Genomic DNA, 6,099 nt, shown 5'->3' on the forward strand with positions numbered 1-6,099 from the left:
ATACTATTAGATTTGAGTCCAGTAACATCTTAAAGACCAATAAGATTTTCAGGGTATAAACTTTTGAGAATCAAAGCTCCTTTCACCAGATACAGAAATCTCTGAGTCTCTATATCTCAGTCAGAAAGTGGGATGAGTGCAGTAAAAAAGGAACTTGGGATTCCAAGGGTACAATGCATATTGTAATCAGCTTGATCAGTTCAGAGAGAAACAAATACATGGGGCAGAAAATTTGCATCTGGGATGAGATGCAAATCTTATGTTCTCATTTTACCTGGGGTGGGGGGGGAGTCCATTGTTCTAAACTTGTGAATTAAGTCAAGTTTATACCCTAAAAATCTGGTTGGTCTCTAATTGCTACTGGACTAAAATGTAACTGTTCTACTGCAGCCCAACATGGCAACCCTCTGAAACAAAACTACCATAAATCTCATTCCAGTTTTCTGCGTAGTATTCTTATTCCTCACCAGATATTAAGGAGGGTATAAGAAAAAAATAAAGGAAGAACCCAGGGAGAAAGGGTGATGGGCTGGAGTGGCTGATAATTAGTTTGGCCAGGAAGGGGTCAACTGATTCCACTCCAGCCAGCTAACAGCTCCCTCCCTGCTCTTTGCCCCACAATCTGGACAAAAAACTGCATAGTTGTTTTCCCTTAAATCTCTGCAACAAGAAAGGGCTACTTAAACTGGTGGGAATTCAGAGGTCCAGCATGACATATTTCATGGGGTATTTCCCCCAAATGCCCCTCCATAGCTACAGATCTGCCTCTGTCCAAGAAGAACTATTTATCTGTATGAAGCCTAAGTGCCATTTTACACATGAAGTTTCCAAATGCACCAAGATGTTTCTCCCTCTTCCTCCTGTACCCACTGAAAACATGACCCTCAGGAGCAAACTGACGGAAACAACAGGCTTTTGTTTAAAGATAAACCAGTAGAAATAAACTCCATCCTGTTTTGCACAAACTCTTCTGTGGGATTAAGAGCTCATGCAAAAGGGAGGAAATTTATGCTAATGATTCTTTCATCCAGTAGCATCCAGTGCTGCTCTGGCACTTCTCAAACCCTCAAGAATGGCTATGCGATGTAAGAAAAGACAGAGGATCTTTCCCATGAACTCCTGTTTGTGGTTCACTGGATCCAACTTGCTATTTCTAAAGTGTTTCAAAACAAAACCATAAGTAAAGACTAGCTCTGCCTACATACTTGCCAACACATGACTAGAGCAAGTGTGGCAAGAATTCCTTGTCTTTGTTGTTCGAGTCCAACTTTGCGACCCCATGGACCATGTCACATCAGGCCCTCCTGTCTTCTACCATCTTCCGAAGTCTGCTCAAATTTGTGTTAGTTACATCAGTAATGCTGTGCAGCCATCTCATCCTTTGCCGTCCCCTTCTTCTTTTGCCCTCTGTCTTTCCCAGCATCAGGATCTTCTCCAGTGAGTGCTCCTTCTCATTTGGTGGTCAAAGTATTTCAGCTTCAGCTTCAGCATCTGACTTTCCAGGGAATAGTCTGGGTTGATTTCCCTTAGGACTGACTGATCTAACCTTTTTGCAGTCCAAGGGACTCTCAAGATTCTTCTCCAGCAGCACAGCTCAAAAGCATCTATTCTTCAGCGCTTGGCCTTCCTTATGGTCCAGCTATCACAGCCATACATTACTACTGGGAATACCCTTGCTTTGACTATGCAGACTTTTGTTGGCAGGGTGATGTCTGGCAAATGAAACACCATCCAGTTCGGGGAGTGCTTTGAGGGCCAGAGATAAGACTTTATTTCTAAAGAGGTCAATTTGTAAAGGGTAACGCTTGTCAATAACCAGAAAGTCAGATGGCTACTGTAATTTTTTCCCAAGTGATTATAAACCTCAGTTGTAAGCACAGAACAAGCAGATCACTGTATAATTGCTTGTTTCTCATGCTCTTTGGAAGTACTCAATATCAATAACTATCTGGGACAATACTTTGGAGTCAGTAGGTGAACTGTTGATCCATAAGCTATTACAGAGTGAGCTGCTGACTCACTAAAACTGTTCTGATGAAATGTGGAAGTCCTTGTTTATTTTAAATCTATACAGTGTCCAGTGCATAATAATTTTCTTATGCAAGATCAAGCTCTTCAGGGAACCTGGTGTGCACTTCGCACAATGACTCAGAGCTTTATGCTAGAAATGTCCAAATGTTTAATCAAGAATGAGGCAAAACTTCCTTTTAAAAAGTGTGGGGTAGTTTGAAGAGCATCTCGTTTCCCTGTCCCAGCATGTGGGCCAAGTGCATTGGGTGTCAGCTCTGGGATTATCCTCAATTGGGGAAGGCAATGGCAAACCACCCCGTAAAAAGTCTGCTGTGAAAACGTTGTGAGAGCAACCCCAGAGTTGGAAACGACTGGTGCTCGCACAGGGGACCTTTCCTTTCCTAATAAGGTTCCACAGTACAAAATGGCTTCACAAACTTACTTGGATAAATGTTTGGGACCCGTAATAAAGTGTAGAACTTTAACCTGCGAAAGAACCTAAGCTGGTAGCTCATGTAGCATAGGGAAGTGGCGGAAGGAGGGTTTCTTGCTCTCCCTCAAGTAGGGCTGCCAGCTTTTAAACTGGCTCCTGTAGCTGTCCCTTTAATACCCATTTGAGCTGCAGCAATTATTGGCTGGTGTTATTTAGCACTTTGCCATGAAAAGCTTCAACTGCCCATTTTTCCATATTAAAACTCTATTAAGAGGACTGGACATTTGGTTTTTTTGCCAGCTGGCACCCTTACTCTCAGGCTGTTTTTTTTGTTGAGTTGGGCCAATTAGAAAGACAACAACATTCACACTGCCTGAGTACGATCACAATCTTGCCTTGTGTGTCTATATTCACACAGCTCTGTACAGCCATCTACACAGACCCTGACCCTAAGGGGAAAGGATAACCAGCACACAAATGGGCAGCACATGGTTACTGTCATCCTGCTATTATTTCCAGTGAAGTGGCCCTGTGGTAAACATCAGCAGCAACTAATTACTTCTGCCTCTGGGACATCGTGGTTGAACTTTTGTTCTTGCAAGAGTGAATCTGTTGAGCATGAGTATGATTTGGTTTCTAATGGAGATGCTTCTCCAGAATGCCTGTCCCTGTTTGGAACTTTCATTTTGCAAGGCTTGTGGGTCAAAAGAGGTTACTCTGTACCATGCTTTCTCTCCAGTGCCCATGAGCAAACAGCCCTTCATCCTTTCTATTTGCAGCTGATCACTTCCATTAGCCACAGACCAAGAGGAGAAGATCAGTAATTGTTAAGTGCTTGAATCAGACTAATAGCTGGCTGCTAATTTGCCCTGTAATGTGAGTCTGAATTCCTGGTAAACAAACTGGCTGCTTTTCACACGCAGGGATGGATGCCAAGAACCTAATATTAGAGCTCTGGAGTGAAGGCTTTTAGAGCAATTCCATCTACTCAAAAGATGTTTAATGACATTAAATTATGTACTCAGTAATTAGAAGATGAAGGCTCACTTGGAGTTATTGTCTAATAAAGGTGGAGAGGAGGCTCTGTCCTCCTTTAAACAGTTGGACTAAAATGGTGTACCTGATAAATCATAAAGATAACCAGGCCTTTACCTATGGGCAGAAGAACTGGCATGAGCTGAAGCTATCTATCAAGTCAGTGCAGGCTAATTCCTGGCATGGTTTTTGACTTCAGCCTTTTAAAAAAGCATACCGCTAGTAAAGGTGATATAATACAATCATATGTGGACGTAAGACAGAATTATTGACAGGAATGTTGGCTTTCAAAAGAGGTCTGTCTGCAAAGAAGCACTAATCAAGTCTGCCCTGAGTAATGCAAAAACTTTAGGGGTTCAGAAAAATGCAACCTCAAATGCTGAATTTGTCCATAAGGAGAATACAGGCAAGCCAATTATTCGCTGTTTGAAGCACATACATGGATGAAGAACTGAGGGACATTCTATTGATTGGGCAACTAAATCAAAGTTAATTAGTAGCAAGTTAACCTTCATCAGGGTTAACCATCAGCTACATTTCATCAATATACATATCCCAGAAAAGTGCAGCATAGGCTCATTAAATAAGTGCAGAAGGAACCAAGTTATCTATACTATCCACCTACATAGTTCCTTTGGACAAGGAGAAGAAGCCAGACAGAAAGGAAGAGATAGGAGGAATACATGCAGACACATGGGAGTGGGGTAAATCAGGCCATGGCTTTAATTATTATGGATTCCTCAGATTCTGGTGTGGCATGGGTGGGAAACTATAGCTGTTGCTGGCGTTTTGGCCCTGCTGACAGTCTAGTTACCCACTGCTACTCCCCCTAACTACCGTATATATTGAGTATAATCAAGGAATGAGAACTGACTTTTGGAGCGATGTAGCAGAAGCCATTGTTCCCATCGAATATCAGCCTCTTGCGGGTGTGGTCAGCTTGCCAGCCCCAGAGGTACCTGTTGCCCCCGACCCTCTAAGGCACCCTCCTTTTACGAAAATGCAGGGAGCCCACCACACATACCGTAACTCTGTACTATTTCCCCAGTATAATCACCTTATGAAGTAGCCTGCCTGAGGTCAGTAAGGCTCCCACACTTGTATCTGGCAGAATGTGACAGATAGAAATGTTCAGGATGGCATTTTTATAAAAAGATTAAAACTGTAACAGAAAGGAACAGATCAGGAGGGTGCGTTATAAGGAACAGGATTATAGTCTGGTGGTGGTGGAAAATGCTGTCGAATTACAGTTGATTTATGGCAACCCCAGAGGTGTCAAAATAATTTGTTACAAGGGCCAGATCTAATATAAGTTACTTTGTTGGGCTGGGCCATGTGTGCCCTAAACTGTAGTGCCAGTTACTGGAGATATAAACTTTATAAATTACACAGGCAAACCCAGTTAATTATTTTTTTTAAAAAAACTCAAAGTACAAACAAAAGCAATTGATTCCTAGCAGTGAATGCAATTGATTTACTGGGGAATCTGCAATAGTCCCAATAAATGTATTTAATCATATGCAAGACTAGGATTTTTCCAAGGGATACCATAAAGGAGGGTATCTTACATTTCCATACAAATCACTTACCTTTTATATGTATAGCACTTTTAGGAGATGAGTCATCTACCTTGCAAGTAAGTAAGGTTTTTTTTTTTTTTAGTAACCCCCCTGCCAGCCTCAGCAGCTGAACACAACTACAACCTCTCTCTTTCCTTTCTTCTCCCATCCTATTTCTGAGGATTTCAAGGAGGCACACCAGACTTCTTTCTTCACTGTCCCATCCCCTCCACCTCCCACAACCCTGTGAGGTAGTCCAGTTAGAGCCCCACCGCCGCCCTCTCTCCACCCTGTTGTGCTCTGTCGAGCTTGCCTCCAAAGCTCACTGCAACGAGGCTGGGCCCTACCAGCTTCAAGGCAGCCACACATTTTTTAAAGCCAGCATGGGAGGAGGCTTCTCCCCCCCTCCTTTCTGGAACTGGAAGTGAGGAAGAGCGAAGCCTCCTCCAGCGCTGGCTTCAAAAAACATGTGGCTGCATTGAAGCCAGTAGGGCCCAGCCTCATCGCAGTGAGCTTGGAGGGGGGGAAGCATGGCAGAAGGGAGGGGGCTGGCGGTGGTGGCAGCAGTGGTGGCAGGGGGGAGAGGCAAACTAGGCAGTTGTCTTGGGCACTGGGAGGGAGGAGCCCAATTCGACTGGTAGTGGGCATAACCAACTCACGCACTAGGCAAACTAGGCATTTGCCTAGGGCGCCGGCAGGGTGGGGGTGCCAATTTTGGTCTCCCACTGCCCCGCCCCCTAGGCAAATCACTGTTTGCCTCCCCAGCCTCCTCCTCCCTCCTTTCTTCACAATTTCAATGCCTGGTGAAGCGCCGCGCTCCTGGGCTCTTTAAAGGCTGACACCCCCCCCCCAGGCTCTTTAAAGGCCCTTCCCATGCCCAGGAAGGAAGCGGGGAGGAGGCAATGGCAGTGGCAGTTTTTCAGTGGCTTGCTTGCCACTGCTGCCCCCAGCGCTGATCATGAGCACGCTGGAGGGGCATAGAAGCCAGCCTCCGCCGTGGTTTCCCCTGCCAATCAGTTGATTGGCAGGGGGAGGATTGACCTTTGGAGAGCCCAGTAGCGC

This window comes from Heteronotia binoei, chromosome 5 (assembly GCF_032191835.1).
Source record: "Heteronotia binoei isolate CCM8104 ecotype False Entrance Well chromosome 5, APGP_CSIRO_Hbin_v1, whole genome shotgun sequence".
NCBI classification, from domain to species: domain Eukaryota; kingdom Metazoa; phylum Chordata; class Lepidosauria; order Squamata; family Gekkonidae; genus Heteronotia; species Heteronotia binoei.